This window comes from Chelonoidis abingdonii, chromosome 1 (assembly GCF_003597395.2).
Source record: "Chelonoidis abingdonii isolate Lonesome George chromosome 1, CheloAbing_2.0, whole genome shotgun sequence".
Lineage (NCBI taxonomy): Eukaryota > Metazoa > Chordata > Testudines > Testudinidae > Chelonoidis > Chelonoidis abingdonii.
The window spans coordinates 211726201-211750350 of record NC_133769.1 but is presented as its reverse complement, the minus strand read 5'-3'; the positions used below and the strand labels follow the sequence as shown (position 1 = coordinate 211750350).

Here is a 24150-nt window from a genome sequence, read left to right as displayed (position 1 = left end):
AACAACTGCTGGGTGTTTCTTAACAACATCCAAAAGTCAGATGAATAAACACTATTTCTAAAGATATGAATTGGGGACAATAATTTTCCAAGGGACATAAACAAGTCCATAGGAGGAAAAATAGTGCTGTATAGGTGCTAACTCAAGAAAGGGGGGAATGACTTTCATTATGACTATTGGGTACATGCATTTTCTAGAGTCTTTTCATCTAGTGCTTAGAATGTAAAGAATTGTAAGTCATCTATGTCGTATGTGGTGTTACACATTTTCTGTAGAAAGTCCATATTTACTTAGCTAAATTAAAGCACCTGCTCATTAAGCTATGAAATCTAGAATTACTCAGTTTCAAAACAGCAAATATGAAGTCTCACACAGCATTTTCAATTAGCAGCTTTATTTGAACTTTAAGAAAGCGCAGATTTTCATGGTAAGATCATACTTGTCTCTTAGAGTACTGCATTCAAACAGAAGAAGCTCTGTATTCCTGCATTATTAATTTAGACCTGTCTCATCACACAAATAAGATTCTTGACCAAAGGGTGTACCTCACAAATAAAATGTCATCTTCCTATAATTTTTTAGAGTGATCTTTATTCATCATTCACCAAGATGCAAGTGAACTTGAAGTCTGACAGTGAGCAGTAAACAGCAGAGACGGGAAACAGGCATAGACTACTAAGCATATGCTGCACAAGCTTCCCCACACAGCTTTGCCTTTGCCCTTTCAAGCCTGATCTACAATAGCCCTCTGCTATTCCAATCTTGGGTCTCATTCTGAAACTGCCAGTTCTGTTGCACTGTGTGGCTCTATGATATGCACAAATGCAGCAGGCCAAGTTCATTTTCACTTATGACACAATTTGCAAGAGACTCAACTGCTATTCTAGTGAAAGGCTGGTGCACCAACCCATTATGATAACTAACCCTCTCCCTCCCCACCAGTATAAACATCTTCAGTGGGTTGCTTACACAGTATGTAATAATGGTTTAATGTGAATCCAGAGGTAGATTTTTCATACGTTTATTGATCTTTTCTTACTCATCTTAATAAAAGGGACAGCATTAATATCAGGAACCATCATGTTTTAAACTGGAAAGCATAAGTCATCTCCAATCTTCTTGAAAATAAACTCATAAAACAAACAAAAAAAAGATATCAACATTTAAACACATACAATGCATCAGTGCCTTGAAACTTAGATTTTCAGTTTGAGCCAAGTGCTGATAGCCTCATTCCAAGCTAGCAGAGTGCCGCTGACTCCAGGATGATCACTTGTTTGATGATCAGCTTATTTTCCTCGTTAAGCACCTAGGACAGGCTCACACAGAAAACATAGGTGCTAAGACTGGAATTCGTTTTGTATTTCCAGGCAGCTTGAAACCCAGCAGACAATGTAGCTGTTGCTTAACAAACACAGAATTCTACATTGTATGCCAGGTTCATGCCCCAACCCTGGGTAGTCTTCCAGTATTTTGATCATTACACCTCTCCCAATGGCTGGATACACTACCATCTATGGTGCTTATTCTCCCCATCACATGCTATAGTGAAATGAATGGTAGGATCACAAAGACTGGGTTTGGCTTAAGATCTGAATGTTGGGTTTTAGCAAGCATAAGCAATAATCAAAAACAAACTCTAGATTACGTTTTTCATCATAGGGAACTATATTTACATTACTAAAAAAATTTAGGTATAAGCTACTTGTGTAGATGAGAAAATATATTGAAGCATTCTAACAGAAAAACAAAGAGATGCACTTAATCCACTCCATTCTATAAAGTAAATCCAACAAATACTTCACTCCTTATTAGACATTTATGATTTCCAAACCCCGAATGATAGCAAATAACTTAGCAGCACTGTGAAATGTTTTGCATCTAGGAGCCATGATGAAGTCTGCATTATCATAAAGAATGCCAAATAATCTGTTACAAAATGCATGGAAAGAAGCTACAAGATGTCATCAGAGACCCAGTAGCCAGATGTAGCTGCTGATTGTAAAGACAGAATCTACACTGACTACTGAGCGACTGATAGGCAACAACAAGTTCCAGACTGATTGATGCACAGCATTATTCTGACATGACCTGTAGAAATAAAATAAAAGAAAAATCAGTATAAATAATTCTGTAGCTAAAGTTTCAACCATAAGTAATATTACAAATAGGTGTCCCACTTTGCACAGTAAACAGATTGAGTGTGTCTTGCCAAGATATTTATGTTAAAGAACATTAGTCCCAAGAGAATCATTTAAAAAACACAATTGTTTAAGTTTTTATAACTGATAGCTAACACTTTTTTGTCTTAATTGGCTTTCTGAAACAGCCTGCAGCATTTTAAGTAAAATCCTCTAGAAAAAATCTTAATACCAAAACAAAAAGGTCTTGCAGAACAAAGTACAAGCATACTGTAACTGAAGGCAAATTAAGTTTAGCCAACTGGATGCCTTAAAACTCCATATACAATAATACATTTCCTCACTTTGTCTGAAAAGTGCATATGGCAAATAAACACAACTGCTGTGTAATACTGAAAAAAAGGAGTTAGAGAAGCACATGTGGCCTGCAGTGTTTGGCTCACAATAAAAGATTGCAAATAAAGATCCTGCGGTTCACTCTGTAGAGCAGGGATGGGTAAACTTTTTGGCCTGAGAGCCACATCTGGGTATGGAAATTGTATGGTGGGCCATGAATGCTCATGAAATTGGGGTTGGGGTGTGGGAGGGGGTGCAGATTCTGGGGTAGGACCAGAAATGAAGGGTTTAGGGTGTGGAAGGCCACAGCATGCACAGAACAGGGCAAGTCCCCAACCCCACTCCCCGGCGGGAGCTTGAAGGCTGGATTTAGAACATCTGAAGGACCAGATGCGTCCCCTGGGCCGTAGTTTGCCCACCACTACTGTAGAGGTTTATAGGACCCAGCCCAGAGTGGCATTCATATAGTTGCTAGTACCAGTGCAGCCGCACCAGTGCTGGGAAATGGATATACAGCTTTTCTAGTGTTAGACTGCCTCCGAATTCAATGAACGTGGACTGCCAAGAGGAATACCCCACTCCCTCTACTTCGTCAGCCAAGCTAGCCCACCCTTTGCTACATCAGCTACCCCTTCCTCTTCACGCAGAGTCTGTGGGGATTCCTTCATGCTCCATCCTCAGGCAGGTTGCTTCATTCCCCAGAGAGGGGAAGTGGTGCTGTTGGCTCTCCATTCAATTAACTGGCATGGAGGCTGGGTGGAGGAAGCAAGATAAAACCCATCCCATAGTGTAGAGCAGGGTTGGCAACCTTTCAGAAGTGGTGTGCCGAGTCTTCATTTATTCACTTTAGGGTTTCGCATGCCAGTCATACATTTTAACGTTTTTAGAAGGTCTCTTTCCATAAGTCTAAAATATATAACTAAACTATTGTTGTATGTCAAGTAAATAAGGTTTTTAAAATGTTAAAATTAAATTAAAATGCAGAGTCCCCTGGACCGGTGGCCAGGACGCAGGCAGTGTGACACTGAAAATCAGCTTGCGTGCCACCTTTGGCATGCGTGCCATAGGTTTTCTACCCCTGCTGTAGAGGAAGAGGGGTTATTTAACTACAGACACCTCTCTGGGTCACTGCTTGTTGCCAGTAAGAGTGTTTCTCTCCTTCTGCTCTGTGAAGTAGGAGCTGGCATGGCTGGATGGTGGAATTCAATCTTGTTCTACATTTGCCTTGCAGGAGACTTTTGTAAATATAGCTGGGCATGAAGCTTAGAGAAAAATGGAGCGTTTTTTAATTTTTATGCTGCCAGTTTAATTATTATTATGTGTTATGGGGTTCCTGCTTCTTTCTTTGATTTACTTTATTTTTTAAGTAATTCTTAGTGTTTCCAAGAATGTTCAGATAGGTACTTTATGATTATTTTTATATAAAGACTACAGAGTGTGAAACAAGCTGATAACTGGGCATCTCCCCTGCCCAAAAATGAGCTTGTAGAGGGGTAGTCACACAGCAGCAGCTTCTGAACACAAAGAAGGTGATCACCTGTTCCCACGATACAACAGGAGAGGCGTGGAGAAAAGATGGATCATCAGGGTTACCATGAAGACATCAAAAGGTAAGAAGTGAAATCGCAAGGCTTGTGGGAAAAGAGAAGCGTTACCTATAGGACAGGGAGGTTTGTGAACATGGGAGAACTTGATAATGTTAATTTTATAAGGCTTGCCTTCTATCCTACATGCAAAGCGAGTCTCAAACTTTGCGACCACAGGCCAAGGTTCAGGAGCACAAACATCAAACCTAGGGTCAACTAAGGTTTAAGCCAAATGTTTCGCTTAGCTCTAGAGTCAGGCTTCCTACTACTGCTCAAAAATAAAAAAATAGTCCAATGAAAGAAACTACCAGAGAGTCAATCTGTTATTAAAAGGGTGAAACAATCTTTGTACTGATTAACTACACTAATGGGAAGATAAATTGTTAACCAGCACAAAAGGAGACTGTTTGTAAGACAAGGTCAAATAAAAAATTAAGGAAAATATTGCATCTTTATTGTGCAACAAATATGAAAGAAGCTGAGGAGAGGGCTTGTGAGTCACAGCCTAACATATTCATGCCTGTGCCTGCCTGAATCAAGACACATGCTTAGTTAATATCATTTAATGTTCTTAGAGTAGATCAATCAGGTAAAAGATACTGATGCATACGCAAGTACATTTTTCAGTTTGAAGGAGGCCAACAATTCAGTTTTTTTAAATCAAAAGTCTGACACCTGCTGTTGAATTGACTGTTTGGAAACAGAATAAACAGACAGGTTTGTCCTTTTTTTTTAGTTTTGGAATGGAAGTGATTCATACGGTAAGCTAGCACTCTGTGAAAATGATCTTATTTGAATGGCTCTGATCAGTCCTGGGTCAAAGCACTGCGTACATTGGGGAGAAACCAATCCACTGCAAAGTCTTAGGAAAAAAGAAAATGATCTTTGTTTGTTGCATAAAAAGGATGCTATTCTATACTTATTTAACTGGGACAACTTTGCCTTTCCAGGTGTCAGTTAATTTGGGAATGCTGGTGAAAGAGAGATGTCAGTATGGTTATTTTATTTGCTCCTTTGATGCTCAAATTTTGTGGTTGGGGTGGTAATTTCTAAAAAAATTAGAAAGCTTTAAATACTGAGACATTCCACAATGTTAACTATGCTTCTTGCATGACAAAGTCTGATCTTTGTAAGTTCAAAGTTGGTGACTGAATGTCACATCTGAATGGGTTTTTCAAAAAAAAAAAAACCAAACCACCAAATGTAATTGAAAATTTGCAGTAGTGCACTGGCACTGTAAATTAAGGGATATTCCTCTGTGCTTAGAGCCATAATGCCATCTGCACTGTAGTTCAGTGCACAAGTTAACATCTTTTCATTACTTATTCATCTAACAGTCATATTAATGATTGTGTCTTAAGTTGTAACTTCACCTAACCAGTTTAGTAGATTGTTTGAATTAGCTATGTATTTACTCTATGTAGAATTATAGCGGTTTAGCTACATATTGCAATATGCTGGCTTGATATGGGGGGGAAGGGGACTCCAAAAAGGCTAATTGTATAGACAGTTTAACACACACACACACCCCTCTCCAATACACACATTGTGCAACAGGGTGTAATTTTACAGAGGTAAAACCAACATTTGAAATAGGGACGTCTAATTAAAGTGCGTTCTTGTGAACTTGAATTCCTGCTGAGTTACATAATTACATTAGAGCCAGGCTATCTCCACAGCAGGCCATATGTCTGTAGTGATTCCAGCTCTTGCATACCAGAGACCCTGTGACTGTGTTGATCAAACACATTCACAACAGCTGATGGTCACTTGACTCATCTCACTATTTAATAAATTGCTCTGTTAAGTGAAGTTTCAGATTGGGCTGAACATATTCAGGGAAATTCCTGTCTAAGGCATTTTTAATTGCTCTGCCAGACCATACTAGTATGAGCAGGCCTAGGGAGGCGTATGGTTGGCACAACCTTCTAAAACAAGTTCCCTAAAGGCAAAACCACTGGCATTCCCATACAGACTCAAACTAGTTTTAATTGCTGATTAATGTAATGTTTTTGGTAGTTACCTTTGAACCTTGCTCATTTTTAAAATAATTCTTGAAGGTTTGGAAATTATATTTTTGAGTCACAATTCCTCAGAGACAGTATCTATGAAGCATTTAATACAAATAGCATGGATACTACTATATAGTCCATTCTTCAGAAGGGATTATCATAAGTGGATATTTTATTTAATTTCTTTCCAGCATTTAAATTCCAGTAAAACATCGTGCCAAACTTTAAGGACCTAAATAAAAGTGGCCTCATCCTCAGAGGTACTGAGCACCAAACCCCCTCACTTAAGAAAATGGGAGCTATGTGTGAAAAAGTTTACATCACTTCCATGCAGTTGTTTAAACATGGATTAGTTTAGGGTGCTTGAAGTTAGTTTGAAAAATCTTGATGTATATGATTTTTTCTTATTGACACAACAAACATTTAACACTGATAAATCCAAAGGAATCCACTTAGTATTTGTAATAACATTCTCAGAATGGAATATATGAGATGAGTAATAAAACAAGAACTACTGGGCTGATTTTCCAGAGGTGCTGAAGACAATCAGAGCTGCAAGTACTCAACACCCCTGAAAAACAGGTTTTCTGTTTTCAGAATAATTTTATTGGAGTTAACGACCTCAACTGGCAGATCTGTTTTGTAAACATTTTTGGTACCAATTGTAACCCACTACTGACTGGTTAAGTTGTAAAGGGGACCTAACTGAACCCAGTGTTTACAGCACCCTGGATCTACGTGAATGAGGACTATCTGCAAGTTAGCGAAATGGTTATTAATTCATGTGTATTTAATTGCACTGTGTGACATAACTGACCTGTCAGATGACTGTACTTTCTTTCATTTTCTTTTTGATCTTAGGAATAGAAGGTTATCTACACATCTTTTAAGGTACTAACAGATATATTATTGCGAATAGGGGACTAGCAACAGTTTTTTTTATCTGCTCATGGGACCTAGAACTGACATTTGAGAATGCAGTCACAATTACAATGAAGGGAAAGAGAAAAATATTTTTGCATACTTAGACAGTTTCTGGTCTAAATTACAGTACCATCACTTGTAAAATATACATTATCCTTTCCCCAAACATGCACAATAAAAACTTGATAAGAAACTGGATGAAACTATTTTTTAGCAGGCCTTAAGAGAGTTAGTATTTTCACATATTTTAGAATACAGCCTGGTGCAAACACACTAGATCACCATGTTATTCAAAAAACAAGATTCAGTTATTAAGTGGGTTACATGAATGACTAGTATATTTGTAGTGTTCACTGAGAATTGTGTTTTTCAGCCAAAATTTTCACAAGTGACTAGTGATTTTGGATGCTTCAATTTTTTGTTGTGCAATTTGGAAGCATCTCAACTCCCTCTATAACCTTGAACAAATCAACTACCAAGCCAAGTAGAATTAATACCTCACAAGAGTGAGGAATATTGGTACAGAACTAAATCCTTTGAGTCAAAGTTCAACTATGGAGAGATGTTAGGGGGCTCCTTTGTTTTTATCTCACCCCTCATTTTAGTTGCTTTCTTGATATATCACCTCTTTATCAGCTCAGTGTGAAATTTATGCCAATTTACAAATATGTAATCTAAACCACTACTTAAGAGAGAGATAATTTAGTCCCTTGTCAGCTTCCCCAGTGGCAAAGTGGGGTAATGATACTTACTTTTGCATTGCTATAGACATCTTAAATCCGATATGATTTTTGAGTTTGCCTGAAGTATCATTTCCTTCATTTCGTAGCTGGGAAAAAGCAGGTTAAATTACTTGTGGGGCTCCTGTGATCTAGAAAATTATACAGGAAGCTAGTAGTTTGGAGATCTGCATTCTAACCATGATTTTGGCAATGACTTGCCATGACTCTGAGCAAGTGACTTCTGGTCTGTAATGCATATACTGTAATAGTATAACAACAGTATCTCCATAGATAAGGTTGAAACAGTCCTATTGTAAGACCAGTTTTGATCACAATCCTAACTTCACCAGACGGAAACTAATCCACCTGAAATTTTATTTGTGATCTTGAGTAAAATTGTGTGTGAAATTTGCCACACATCTTCCAAAAATGTATTGAGGTTAAAACCAGGTGTTTTTTTAAAGTAAATCTAAGAAAATTCACATGCACCAAGACTTGTTAACATGGAGTTAAGGATGAATACACACATTTAAAATATAACTTTAAGGAAGACAAATTTTATAAAAAGATACCCTTAAACTTTGTAAACCTTGAAAGTTAAAATGTTCCAAAACCTCCAAAATATTTAGGGATACGGATATGCCCAGGTATGGTCACTTGAAAACTTGAACTTTAACCCACTCAATGTCCCAATATACTGATCTTCAGCTGCCACACAGGTACACTTTAATCCTTCTAGGGAGATATACCTATCTCATAGAACTGGAAGGGACCCTGAAAGGTCATTGAGTCCAGCCCCCTGCCTTCACTAGCAGGACCAAGTACTGATTTTGCCCCCAACTGGTCCCCTCAAGGATTGAACTCAGAACTCTGGGTTTAGCAGGCCAATGCTCAAATCACTGAGCTATCCCTCTCCCCCAAAAGAGATTCCTTTGGAACACTTAGAATCATAGAATATTAGGGTTGGAAGGGACCTCAGGAGGTCATCTAGTCCAACCCCCTGCTCAGGGCAGGACCAATTCCCAGACAGACTTTTGCCCCAGATCCCTAAATGGCCCCCCTCCAGGATTGAACTCTCAACCCTGAGGTTAGCAGGCCAATGCCCAAACCACTGAGCTATCCCTCCCCCCACCTACTGCCTCTCTTTCTGTTTCCTGATGGCTTAGAGGTCTTTTTTGTATATGGAAATGCGGGTACTAGTGGGGGAAAACCTGTGTGAAGAGGTGGAATCTACCTGTGTCTCAGTGTGGTATGGTTCGTGGTCATTCTTATCTCTTCTGGCAGTAGGTCTCATATTCTTGGTCCGTCTCCTGTCATCATGACCCTAACTCTACTGATCAACATGATCACTCTCCCAATGGCATGCAGCTGTTGTGGGAGGTCACAGTTGCTCAGACACAATCTCATATAAATAGGATCAATTTCTGCACAGGGTTGTGAAAGTCTTTATGGATGACTTTGAAAATCAGCAACATCTTAACTTGCCAGAAGATTACTTTACTTATGGTGACAACACACTGCTACACCATTCAAATCAAACTGCATCTGTATTTACATCACAAACTTACATGACTAAATTTTTTTTGGACCATGTGCAGTCTAGAGCAGTGGTAGGTCTCAAGCTTCAGCTTCAGTTCTGGGAGGCAGGCTCAGGTTATAGGCCCCCTTTGGGCTTTGGCCCTGCCCCACCCCCAAGGGAGGGCGGAGCTTGGGAGGAGCTCAGGCTTCAGTCCCCCCTCCTGGGGTCATGCAGTAATTTTTGTTGTCAGAAGGGGTCATGGTACAGTGAAGACTGAGAACCCCTGGTCTAGAGGAATATACTTTGTGAATCAAAAAGGATGCCAGGGATATGTGTCACAAGCCATTTCCAAAAGGTAAAATGTGTCTCCAAATGGAAGAGTATTGTTAGAAGAACGAAGTCTGTATAATATTGGAGAATATAAAGCCAGATTGTAGTACATGCTTACTACATTACCTGCCACATTATTGTAGCTGTGTTGGTCCCAGGATATTAGTGAGAAAGGGTGGGTGAGGTAATATCTTTTATTAGACCAACTTTTGTTGGTGAAAGAGACAAGCTTTCACAGAGCTTTGTGTAAGCTCGAAAGCTTGTGTCTTTCAGCAACAGAAGCTGATCCAATAAACGATATTACCTCATCCACCGTCTCTCTCTAACACACTATGTTGCAGAGCTTGTAAATTCAGACTATATTTTGCAAGCTAGCTATGAAAAATACTGTTGGGTGGAAAAAGGGAGGCTTTAAGTGCTATGGGAGTCATCGTTATGGTGGGTCTGAGTGATCTTAGTTTATTTTAAATTTGAGATTCCCCGACTTTCCAGAATATTTTGCTTTCTGTTAAACAGCAATGTTAATTAAAAGGAATCCTGTCCCCTGAAAACTTGATGTCAATCAATTCCAGCTTAACAAAGTTTGCCATGTGTGGTATGTTTTAAGATGAGAATTGAGGATGCGAAAGAATACAGACAGAGTATTCTAGAGAAAATAAGCTACAGAGAAAAAAGCTCACTTGTATGAGACTGTAAAATTTCAGCAGAGACCAATGCTGGAGCACAGTGTACTAGACCAAGTCCCTGGAGGTTTCAAAAATCCAAGCACCGTTTGGACTGGATTCCAGGTAATTCAGTGAGTCAGTGGAGTTGTTTGATTGATAGAGTATTACTGACATTTTTTATAGATGCACCACCTGAAAGCCAAAATCAGGTTGGATCCCTGCTGTGTTAGGCATTGTACAAACAAAAGAAAGGAATGCGGTCAAACTCATTTGGATACATCCCGACAGCTGCATTCTGCTCATGCTAAAACGTGACATGTTCTGATCTGGGAAGATGTCAGAGGGAACTGCAATATAAGTGACAAGAGATGAAGTCATGGCATAGGATTTCAGCTGAGGTAGAATCAAGGAAGTGACATAAATAGACATTGCTATGAGGGGCAGTAGTGAGATTAGAAGCCACCTGGAACATGTGAGGAGAAGAACTCAAGGGCAAAGATGATGCCAAGATTTGACAATGAAGGTAAATGGTTTGAGATTGACATGGAGGTTTTAGCTAAAGGAACTTGAAATGAAGCCACAAATTGGCTATGTCAGAACTTAGCTGTGTGAATACTCTGTAATTAAAGGTGTCAAAAACATGTAAACATTGAATAGTATTGTAAGATTGATGACTACAGCTACAGAAAGAGGGTATTTTTTTAAAGGGGGAGGGCACATGAGGAAATGGGACAAAAGAATGAACCTTGCAATACTACTTGTAGAAGTGGAGCAACTATTATAAAAGGAACTGGACAGAGATAATGGGCAAACTATAAGATGGTCTCAGATAGACAGCTCGTAGTTGCAAAGGCTGCAGGGAGGAAAAGTAAGATTGAGACAGAAAACAGTTCTCTAGCGACAGTGAGAACCGCTTTCAGCTCCAGAAAAAGAAAGGAAAAAAAAAAAACATAAAAATTGGTCTAGGATACTGTTATTTGAGAAGTAGCTGGAAATGTGTGAAAAGAGCCTTCTTTCAATTGCGTTGCAGAGAAAGGGAAGACTAGAACTTTGCCGATAGCATCAATGTCAGTGGCAAATTTATGAAAGGAATGGAGAGGACAGCTTTTTAAAAGATTAGAAATAGAAGAGACAAATGAGGGGGAAAGAAGCCCAAATAATGGTAATGGAAAGAAGTACCTTACTCAAGGGGCTTGATAATTTCAAAGATCAGAAGGCAGTTTGGAGGGAAGATAATCAAATGGGAGGAAATGTTGTCCTGGATTATAGCACTCTCAGTTTGAAAGTAAAAAGCAAATTATTCATACCTGGCAGTGGAAAGGTTGGTAGTGAAGAGACAATGGAATTGATGAAGGAGTGAGGATCATCATACCAGCATGTCTAGAAATGAAGGAAATTAGAATTTGAGATTTCAGTAGTACATGTGAGGGTTTTTTTAAAAAAATATAATTTGCTTATTGATTTGTCTCTTAGAGGGGAAAAGCCTTTGCTATTACAGAGCTGAAATCTTAGATTGATGAGGGCGTCAACAAGATTTAGAGTCTACATTTATATGGTGACCTATGGATACCTTTATATTATAGGATATCTTAGCCCAGATTACAACTATTCATACGTGCCTACACAGGGAAGGGAACGGAACATAAAGGCCATACTGGGTCAGACTAATGGTCCATCTAGCTTAGTATCCCATCTTCTGACAGTGGCTAATGCCAGAAGCTTCAGAGGGAATGAGCAGAACAGGCAATTATTGAATGATCCATCATCCACGCCTCACTTTTGGCAGTCAGAGGCTAGGGGCAACCAAAATTTGGGGTTACATCCCTAACCATCTTGGCTAATAGCCATTGATGGACTATCTGCCATGAACTTCTCTAATTTTTTGAACTCTGGTACAGTTTTGGCTTTCATAACGTCCCCTGGCAATGAGTTCCACAGGTTAACTGTGCATTGTGTGAAGAAATATTTCCTTTTGTTTGCTTTAAACCTGCTCCCTATTAATTTCATTAAGTGACCCCTGGGTCTTGTGTTATGTGAAGGAGTAAATAGCACTTTCTTATTCACTTAGCCTCTAGTTAGTGTTTTACCTCACAGTAGATCCCAAGTAATATGTGCTCACTGCAAGATAATAAAACAAGTGACATACATCAACATATTAAATGTTCTCCAATGTAATTTTAAAAATGGAACATTGCAACAACACTTCAACACTCCTGTGGAAATACAGGATGAATGAGTTCTACAGCATGATGCACCCTCAACACTGAAAAGCTAAAAATGTTCAAAGTAGCAACTGGATTGGCTAAACAGCCATCGGAGCACCCAAAGTTTGCCCAGTTGAGGAGGATCACTTTAGAAACTAGCTAGGTGCCCAAGGGACACAACTTCTTGGTGCAGAGAAGACTGAACCATCTTCATTTTTAACAGAAGTGTTGCCTGCAGAGAGATTACAAGCTACTCAAATGGAGAAATCATAACATGTTGGGGCTTATAATTTCCAAAGACTGCCTCTTCCGATTTAAAGATCAGTATGGCTGTAGGCGACTCTTTGGCCAACGCCACTTTATAGTGTAGTGGCATATTCACTATCCACTGACTAGTTAAGCAGTTTATCGTCTCTCCTTATATTAAACCTGAAAACCTCTGAATCATCATCTCTGGTAACACGTGTCCATTTGAGTGAATTTTATCTATTCCTATTTATTGCAAACCCTCATTACAAAACACTAGGTGACTTCAATGAAGGTGCACAGAGTTCTAACTCAGGGTCAAAATCTCTGCCTTAAAACCTCAGTCAAACAGTTGTAAGCTTTATTCATAGTACATGGTGAGTCAGACTACCGCAAGAACAACTCCCAAAACGTCACCATTTTGTGTCACCCCAGGCGGGGAAGGATGGCAATTTTATCAGTGAGAAAAACATGAGAAGCTAAACTTTTGGGAAAAAGTGCTTGAGCTATATATGCAGGATGGCCACATGAGGAAAGAATGTGCTGTTGAACTTTGTCAAAATGGTTTTTAAAAGCACAAAAACCAGTGAAAGCCTATGGAAGAGAACAAAATTAAGTGGATGGCCTGGGGGTGTGGCTTTCCACTGGGAACCCCTCCCCCCCCCACATTCATTTGCAATTAGGGGCAAGGAAGAAAATTGCACTCCTGAAGATGAAAATTGCCTCCATCGTCAGAATTGAAAAACGCCTTCTGTTACTCTCTTTTTTAGAAATGCAACTACAGTATTGAGGGATATATTTAATTGTGTACATAGTTAAACATTATTATCACTAACCTTTGTGTTAAAAATAGATCAAAAATATAACAAAATATTTAACAGACAAAACAACAAATGAAGTAATAAAAAATGAAACCATATAATGCCCCCCTAAAGAATGTAAGTCACATTGGACACAAATATAATGGAAATGCCCGTCAGATCTACTAGCATGTTTAATTAAGACAGAACCCCAAATAAGATTTATATATCACAGTCCAGGAAAATGTGAAGAGATTCTTGAATCTGACTGTATACAATTCAACCCTCATATAGTATGCTTTCATTGTTGCTACTAGATATACGAGAAGAGAAAGGATTTTAACCTTGCTAATAAGTACTTGGAGGGCACCTTATTAAATATACCGTTGGACATTACAAATTCAACATAATCAGTGCTTCAATTGCCTTTCTGGAAGCAAGTTCTTTGGTTCATTATCCATAGATGTGTACTTAAAACATAGCCAAGTCTAACTTCTTGCTGTATCGTCGACAGTTGCTGTAACAACTGAATTGACAACCTCAGAGTTTCAGTCCCAGTCAGTCTTTCTTTCCTAAAGATATACCTAGGTGTGCAAACCAGATACATAGTGAGCACAAAGTCTGGGAGCCTGGAAGTCTTGAATCATAATCCTGGCTCTTCCAGTGACTCACTCTGTGGGCTTGGGCAAGTCACTTAACTTTCTGTCCCCACCAATAAAATGAGAACTCACAGGAGTGTTGTTGAGGATTAATTAATGTTTGTACAATGCTTTGAACGCATAAAGCTCTACTGAAAAAACAAGCCTGTCGTCGGTCTTCAAACTACTGTAGCTTTAATAATGCAAACAAAGAAACTGGACATTCAATCAAAGAAAAAATTGTTCTTTACTAGTGCACTGTTGCACAGTTTTTATATTAAGCCATAAGAAGTCTTTTCTTTAGTTCTCATAAGAAAAAGTTTGTTGTTCAAAGTAGCAGAATATTACAATTGGATATTACCCCCTCTGAATTTGTCTGGCAAGTTTAATGTATTGCCATTGTTTAATACTGTAAATTGTTACATAGTAAACATAATACCGGCATGCTGTATTATTCAGCAGCATTGATGGAAAAATGTAAATTAAAAAAACCATGTTAATATTTCAGACCATATGCAGAAACTATCTCAGCAGGGACTAGGGTGACCAGATGTCCCAATTTTATAGGGACAGTCCCGATATTTGGGACTTAGTCTTATGTAGGTGCCTATTAGCCCCCAATCCCTGTCCTGATTTTTCACACTTGCTTTCCAGTCACCGTAGTAGGGACAGAGTTCCAGAAAGAGTCTAGATGATATCAGGAGTCAGTGAGGTTACCTGAAGTCTAGCACTCTGTACAGGTTTTACTAGTTTTTCCGGGGGAAATCTCAATTAATAGCCTTATTTTTGATTTGGAGACATTTATTATTTAGACTGCCGTAGAGCCTAGGAGCCCATCACAGACCAGAACCCCACTGTGCTAAAATCCAGACCGCCCTGCCTGGACAGTTTACAAACTTCTGTATAGCTACTCCTGCAATTTCCTTCTGTACAAAAAAGGAGAAAGAAAAAGCCCAACAAAGATGGCAACATTTTTCTAAACAGCAACCGCTTTTTAAAAATGAGAGTGAGACCAATCTCTGATTTTCAGGTACAGCAGATTTCATATTTTGTATTTTCTGCAGGAGGCTTTTTCTTCCCTTTATGCTGCCTTCTGAAAGAGCTGACAAAGTAATGCAGTGCCTCTCAGAATTACATTAATGTTTCAGGCCGAATCCTGGGTGAGATAGCTAGAACTGGACTTTCACTCCAACAGGACAGGACAATTAAAAATTGTTGGTATCAGTACCAATGACAGATGTTTCACCATTATTTGCTATTAATTACAGAGCTAAACTAGTCCAATAAATCATTGCAACAATTTTCTACCTGGAGATTCAAGCGTTAGCTTTCCAATACAAGTACATGGCTGCCAAAGCAGCTTCCTGCCATCTGATGTAAGAATTTTCTTCTGCACAAAATATCTGTCTCCACTTACAAGGTTGAAAAGTTATATATTTGTACAGTTACAGTTTGCTTTACCATTTAATTAAAGAATGTTAATTAGGATCTATACTGGGACCTGTGCTGTTTATCATCTTCATAAACGATCTGGAAAAAGGGGTGAACAGTGAGGTGGTAAAGTTTGCAGATGATACAAAATTACTCAAGACAGTTAAGTTCAAAGCTGACTGAGAAGTGTTACAAAGGGATCTCACTAAACTGGCTGATGGGGCAACACGATGGCAGATGAAATTCAGTGTTGACAAATGCAAAGTAATGTACTTTGGAAAACAAAATACCACCTATATATACAAAATGATGGGATCTAAATTACCTGTTATCACTCAAGAAAGATCTTTATGGATAGTTCTCTGGTAACATCTTAATGTGCAAAGGCAGTCAAAAAAGCGAACGTTAGGAAAAGGAGAGACAGTAAGACAAAAATATCATAATGCCACTATAAAAATCTATTGTGTTCCCACACCTAGAATACTGCATGCAGTTGTGGTTGCCCAGCTCAAAAAAAGTGTCAAGGGATATGGAATAGCTTCCATTTGAAGAGAGATTACAATGACTGGGACTGTTCTTCTTAAAAAAAGAGACGACCAAGGAGAGATATGAGAGAGGTCTATAAAATCATGAGTGGTGTGGACAAAGTGAATAAGGAAGTGTTATTTACCCCTTCACATAACAAAAGAGCCAAGGGCCACCAAATAAAATTAATAGGCAGTAGGTTTAAAACAAACATCAGAAAGTATTTCTTAACACAACACACAGCCTGCGGAATTTGTTGTCAGGGGCTGTTGTGAAAGCCAAAAGTATAACTGGGCTCAAAAAAAGAATTAGATAAGTTCATGGAGGATAGATCCACCAATGACTATTAGCCAAGATGGTTAGGTGGACAACTCCGTGCTTTGGGTGTTCCTAAACCTCTGTTAAACATATAATGTAGTACTTTTCTGGAGGCGTTTATATCATGCTCATTTCTGTGGCGTTCCTAAACCTTTGGACTAGATGACACAAGATGGATCACTCAATAATAAATTGCCCTGTTCTGTTCAATAATAAATAATGGATCACTCATAATAAATTGCCACTGTTGGAAGACTGGATACTGGTGGCTCAGTATGGCCATTCTTGTATTCTTCTATAAGCTCTTTAGATCACGGAACATATTTTTTTGTTATGCTTGTACAGTTCCTAGTACTACTGGGCCCTGGTCCATGAGTATAACTTCTAAATGATACTGCAATACGAACAAGAAGAAGACAAGATAGTGATGAAATGTTGAACATACAATGCAGTACTTCTCTGTAGGTATTTATATCATGCTCGTTTCTGTGGTCCCTGAGTGCATAAGGCAGAATACTTAGCAACCCACATCTAATACATGTATTTTGCAAGAAAATCAGGGAAAGAATGTTAAAATATATTTTAGGTTTTTAAAAATAATCTTTGCTTACTACATGTCTACTCTGATATAACACGACCTGATAGAACGTGGGTTTGCATACAACATGGTAAAGCTCTGACACGCTGCTCTGAGCAGCGTGTCAAGGGGGCCGGGCCAGGCCAGGCTGGGGCTGAGAGGTTCGATAAGAGGCAGAGGGTCTTGAGGGCGGTCAGGGGCTCCCCCCGCAGGGTCTGGGGGACAGGAGCTGTGGGAGGGCACTTTTGGGGGCCCCGCAGTCCCAGAGTGGCCCAGGGGATTGGGAGGGGCGGGGGGCAGCCCGCTCTGTTTCCCTCATCCTGGCCCCAGCCGGATCACTCTGGGGAGGGGGCTTGGGAAAAGGGATTCTACCCACACTCACCAGCAGCGGCGGAAGCAGAGCAGCCCGGCCCCAGCCCACTCCACTCCGCCAGCTCCCAGCCGCAGTGCTCCGCTCCCAGCCGCAGGTGAGCACGGGGAGCATCCTTTCCCCAACCTCCCCGCATTCACCTGTGGTAGGAAGCAGAGTGCCACGGCTGGGAGCTGGCAGGGTGGAGCGGACTGGGGCCAGGCTGCTCTGCTTCCCGCCGCTGCTGGTGAGTGCCTGTCAGGGGGCGGGGAGGGGTGGATAAGGGTCAGAGCAGTCAGAGGGCAGGGGGATTAGGTAGGAGGTGGGATCCTGAGGGTGAATAGGGATGGAGGTCTCTGGAGGGGGTGGTCAGGGAACAAGTAACAGGGTGCGGGGGGCAAAGCAAATTTGATATAACATGGTCTCACCTATAACGCGGTGAGATTTTTTGTCTCCTGAGGACCACATTATATCGGGGTAGAGGTATATTTAGAATGACTTCTTTGGAATATGACTATTGCATCTCCTACCAGAAATTCAATCTGTTGCAATTCACAATTAAAAGCTGCTTTGTTGTAAAGATCCTGAGTTTTAGAGCGATTTTTTTGGACAGTGACATTTTAATCTAAAATATTTAGTCAAAACTATACAAATACTAAGTGTGGAACTGATGAGCAGGTTTCAGATTTCTACGCAGTTCAGCAAGTACTTACAATGAAAACTAAAAATCTGTCAAAAGTAACATCATAGCATTAACTGCTTTTAATATGATTTAAACATATGTTGAACACATAAATATTCCACAAATGCTTTTAAAACAAAGTTTTTGCTTGGATATGCAGCTGATGAAAAGCATTGTTCTTCTTCTGCATTCCTACCCCAAATTAGTGTTTTTGAAAGAGATAATGCTATGTAGTTGATACCTATCTTGAAAGTTACAATCTAGATCAGGTATTAAGAATTATTTCTATATAAAATCTGCAGTGTGTGACATTGGGTGAGGGCCACAAGTGAATATTCCCATCAAATGCATCCCCACTTCTGTTACTGGAGGGATATAAGTTCAAAGTTCACATTCACAGTTGATGTGGGTTTCCTTTGAGATGCCTGGAAAATGACTATGTTGACCACATCCACATTCTAAATTTTTTCTTGAGAACTCCTAATGAAGCTTCAGCCAAAAGAACAGGAACTGACTCATTTTGCTGTGCCCCATTCACTGCATAATCAGTCTGGAGAGTACAGCCCAGGATATGGGGCAGGAATATAAGGCAGCCAAAATGCATTTATACTGATCAACTGTGCAATCAAGTACTCAAAGACACTCTATGCACAGACAGGGTACAATGTTGCTATATAGATGCAGAATGTATGTGCCCATGTGAACATACAACTCCCTCCCCACAGTGAGCATCTCTTATACAACACATGGAGGGTGGAGGAGAGTATAATCCCCTCTTTCTTTTATTATTGTATTTGCACATCAGAGCAACAACTGAATACATGGACTGAGGATACCACAAACCCAGCGATAAGGAGAAATTAGCTTTTTTGCCTATGTAGCTATGCCTAACATGAAAAAAAAAGTATATACAGTGAAGTTCACTTAACTGGCATGCTGTGAATGAAATCTACCGTTTCAACAGTTGCTCAGATTATCAGAGAGACTCCTAGGAATATATTATGCTGCAAGGTACACTTTCATTTCCTGAATTATTTTAAAACTAAGTATTTAACAAATCACATCCCTGTTAAGGTGACTCATTTAGCAGTTATAATAGAGCAAGGAAATACCATGCAGTGAACAAATCTCCATACAATGGAGAACCCACTACCACATATCAATTCACATCTTTTATGGACTTGCAGAAAACAGGCATCCCATTTAAAATTTACTTTCCACAAAATAGGTGTGCCATTAATCCATTGTTTAAGCCACTAAAGAGCACTGAATCATTTCCCTGGAAAGCATCACAATAGAGAGGGTGTGTTGTTCTTAATCATGGTGTCTGTTGCCTACTTTCTAGAAGAAGCCATGTAAATTATAGGAATTTGTACTTGAAAACTCTAAAAACATAAAATGCATATTCTGGTTTTAAACACCAACAAAACTCCAGAGGATTGAACATATGCCATAGGAAGAATCCAAAAGCAATTGTATGATGCAAATAATACCAGGTTCAAGGAGAGAAACTAATTTTTTAAGAGAACTCATGCCACCCAAATATTCACCAATCCCCCTTTGCTCGAGTCTAATCTGAATTAAGAATATGTACATCTTTAAAAATATCTCTGGCATAACAGAAATATAAAATCTTGATGATTTTGGTCCTACAGCCTTTTTCAAAAGGAACTGTTAAGGTTTTTGACCAGATTTGTTTAAAATATTTATTCACTTTATGAACATTTATCTGGTTTTCCCTCCTGACCTTCTCGCCTGATAGTCTGGTCCGCAATGGGTACTTTTTAGTTGATGTGTATGCTCATGTTGTAGAATCAGATGCTGATCTTGTACCAAAGGATTGCATATCCTTAATTTGGATGGATCTGTTACACTTCAGACTGAAATGTTTAAGAAGTGACGAAAGACCAAAAAGTAGTTGAAAGTACACAACGCAAAGTGGTTGCAATTAATGCAATAAACCATATTACAACTGTTAAGGTAACTTTAACATAGTTCAACTTATTAAAAAACCTTCATTTGTATTTACATTAAAAAGGAGCAAAATTGTTTGTTCATCCATTTATGGGTTTCTCATCAAAAATGTCTTCTTCCTTTGCACTTAAGTTTTTCAGTATAGTGCTCTGTAAAACACCCAGGCCATTCATTATATGCAAGCTCTTTTTCAAAGGAATCTCTGACATAAGTAGCTCCCCAAATGACTTATTATTAACAAGGAAGTGTCTGGAGAGAACAATGGTCATAAAGAGTTTTCTTTTGTGGCTCTCTTACCATCAAGGTAACGTCCAGAGTAGTTTTACTGGTATTAGTAATGTAACCAGGGTAAGGAGAAACCTCACCTTTCACATTTAAAAGCTGAACTGCTTTCTTCTCTCTTCACTCCCCTCCAAAAAAAACCAGAAAGAAGTTTGAAAGGTCCAGTAAAAGCCCCCATGCCTTTGGGCTTGATGTTGACATCAGTACACACAATTTCCATTGACTAAAGTTATGTAGAGATTAAAGGCGGAACTGGGCACAAAGGCTCACTTCTGCCCTGTTATGCACAACAGTCATTTGTGACAAAACAGTTCAGTTTCAGCATATGAAGGCCAGACTTCCTCTTGCCCAGGTTACAGTAGTAACAGCAACAAAACCACTGCCTTGTACAAGACCTGCAGCATTCTGTTAGCTGCAGTTTCTAAACTGTAAAAAAGACTGGTAACAGTGTAGTTTAACTGGTATGACAATAACTAACTACAGTAACTCCTCACTTAACCTCATCCCAGTTAATGTTGTTTCATTGTTACGTTGTTGATCTATTAGAGAACATGCTCGTTTAAAGTTGTGCAATGCTCCCTTATAACATTGTTTGGCAGCCGCCTGCTGTCCACTGCTTGCAGGAGCAGCAGCCCATTGGAGCTAACTGGTCGAGGCTTGGAACCAGGGTGGACCGACAGCCCCCTTGAGTTTCCTGTGCGGCAATCACCCAGCAGGCTATCAATTGCCAGGCAGTTCAGGTGTCCCTCCCCACACTGCCATGTGGTGCTCCTGCCCTCTGCCTTGGAGCTGCTTCCGGAAGCCTCCTGTTTGTTGTGCAGGAAGTGTAGGGGAAGAAAGGTACTGATGTCAGGGTGTCCCACTCCCCCCTGCTCCTGTACCCCATCTCCACAGAGCAGGGGCAGGACATAACAGAGCTCAGGATGGAGGGAGCTTGCTGGCAGCAGCAGCTGTCTCAGCTTGCTGATCTACTTAAAAGGACAGTGTACTTAGAGTAGAGTCAGTGTACCTAAAGGGGCAATGCGCGTCTCTCTCTCTCTCACACACACACACAAGATGTGTGTCACTGTCTCTCTCTCACCTCCCTCCCCCACTTTGGAAAGTGGAGGGAGTGGTGCGCTCCAGTGGGATAGCATGGGGTCATCATCTCGTTCAGTTTCCACAGGGAATGTTTGCAGCCACTGCCATGCTGTGTCTCCTCCCTCCATTTGTGCTGCCTATTCAGCAAAAAACTTTGTTTTAAAAGCATTTGTGTTAAACCTTCAGGGCTCAGCGGAGTACTAGTTCATCATTTAGCAGTAAGGCATTCACTAGGAAATATTCCACCCTCTCACTCCACCACCTCAACCAAGCTTCACAATCATCATTGCTGTGCACAGTATTTTTTGTTTAAAACTCACAGTGTGTGTGTGTGTGTGTGTGCGCGCGCGCACGCACCTGTCTGTCCGTCTGTCTGTAGAAAATATTTCCCTGGAATCTAACCTCCCCCTTTTTACATTTATACTTATGGGGAAATTGGATTTGCTTAACATCGTTTTGCTTAAAGTAGCATTTTTCAGGAACATAACAACAAAGTTACATGAGAAGTTACTGTACATTTGCTGAGCAACTTTCAAAATGCTATCTAGCAGAATTCTCCTCATTTTGAAAATGGGAAAAATGAATCACAGAGATTCTATTTTAAATATTTCTAAGTCAGAATCTAAGTGCTGATAACTAAATACAGTATCTAAATAATACAATTATCCAGCATAATCTACCTAAAATAAATTGGTGATCTTGATTTAATCAGTAGAGGGTTCGATATGAGAGGCCATTTTGTTCCCTTTTGAAAATCCTAACCTTTAATAGTGAAGTGAGGTAGACACCCAACAGCCCTTGAAGGTCAATGGAAATTCAGTGCCCCATTCCCTTAAAAATCCCACTCTAGTGTCCAACAAGAGATTTACCCCAATACTACAACAGGTCAGTGGCGGAGTGGGAAAAGAATCCAGATCACCTGACTTCCAGTTCCCTGTTCAAGCCACAAGACACACTCACCTGTTGAGACTTACCAACAATTAGCTTGATGTGCTAATGAGACTGCACCTCAGCTAGGCATTGGAAGTTCTACCAGACACCTACTAACTAAAAGACTAAACCTACTGTTACCTATTCTTAAGCACCCAAAAAGTGTCTTAGGCACTTAATAGAAAACCTTTCTAGACAGAGATAGATTTATAATCAACGGTAGAAGCCCCACAAGTGAGATTCAGTAACAATGTCTTGATAAGACAGTTCAACATCTCCACACTCCATAGCACTCCTTTCTTCTAAGAAGTGGAAGGTTGCTAGGATTTTTACCAGGGGACTCCAGCTCTCATATAAACTTCCTGTTAGTAGATGTGATTAATTTAAAGCTACATTTCCTATAGCTGTTTGAAGATCTAAGGAGAGTTGCCTTTTTAACTCCCAACAGTCTCTTATGAGGAAGGTGGATCTCTGCTACACTATCCCCTTGTCTAGACAAATTATTCTGGTGGACTTTCCCCTCATCAACAATTTCAGCTCAGCTTCAGCAGCATGTTATTATTGGTAGTTGAAGTGCCTATTAGTTAATATTGGTAAGCACTCGAAGTGCCAATAGTCATCAGCAGAATATACTGTTTGGTTTTTCTCAGGTCCACAACATTTTACTGACCAGAACAGAAAATGGGAATGTTTCACTCAAGTAACTCTAGCATGGTTACCTTCAAACATAATTTTAAAATAAATATTGAAAATATAAGTACACCTCTACCTCGATATAACGCAACCCGATATAATAGGAATTCAGATATAACACGGTAAAGCAGTGCTCCGGGGGGGGTTTAAGGGGGGCCGGGCTGCGGACTCCGGTGGATCAAAGCAAGTTCGATATAATGCGGTTTCACCTATAACACGGTAAAAATGTTTGGCTCCTGAGGACAGCATTATATTGAGGAAGAGGTGTATGTGTACATCCATTTTCTAAAACAATGAGTAATGGTCCTGGAAATCTTGCCTTTATTATCAATATTTATGTGGATTAAATCTACAGCCAATTATTTTATCATATGACTTGTAGCATTCAGATAAAACAAACAAGAGCAACAAGTTTTAAGAGCTGAACGACATTATTTGATGATGTATGTACAGTTCAACCTATGAAAAGTCTACTGGTTTTATCGATTCTTCAGCTAACTAAACTTAGTGAGTTTGGGTTTGCAAGAGCTCGGTTCACCGTTCCCTTTAGCTTGTACATTTTGGACTCACTTGAAACTCTAAAGGAAGCGAAACATATTCCTACAAAGCCAAACTGTCTGCCTTCTATCCTTGTCCCTCAGTTCTTTATGTAGTTACTGAGGGGACTGAGTTGGCCAGGTATTCCACTTCTCCTAAGGTTACTCCTGAGGAAATTCTGCACCCAAATAAATAAATTTCTACACACAATATTTTAAAATTCTGTAAAGTTCTGCATATTTTATTTATCAATAAATAAATGCGGAGGCTGCAGCATGGCAGTGGGGAGCACAGGCCACTGGCTACAAGAAGGGAAGAGATCACCCTGCAGCCCCCACACTGGACATGGTGGTGAAGCTGTGCCAGGCCTGCCCCACCCCAGAAACACCCCAAGGCGCTGCACCTCTGCCCCAGACACAGCAATATAGGAAGCGAGAAGGATGGATTCTTGCACTCATGCCCAGCCATGGCCCCCCTGATCCAGGTGTGGGTCAGGCAGGCTAAGCCTGGCAGAATCCAAGTGTGGAGGGATCCAGGTGTGGAGTGAGAGGGTTCTGTGTGGGGCAGTCTGGGTGTGAGTGGCTCAGTGTGGGTCCAGGTGTGGGGGGCGAGGAAGAGGACTCTAGGTGCACAGGAGCTTGTTGGGAGG

General features: G+C 40.0%; 1 long non-coding RNA gene across 1 annotated transcript in view; it reads right to left on the bottom strand.

The window, feature by feature from the left end:
* Positions 1-1005: 1005 nt before the first annotated feature.
* Positions 1006-24150, bottom strand: part of LOC116836965 (uncharacterized) — a 110442-nt gene continuing 87297 nt past the window's right edge. Inside the window, exon 3 of the long non-coding RNA XR_004376576.2 lies at positions 1006-2091. This is a non-coding gene — a long non-coding RNA (uncharacterized LOC116836965). The remainder of the gene's footprint in view (positions 2092-24150) is intronic.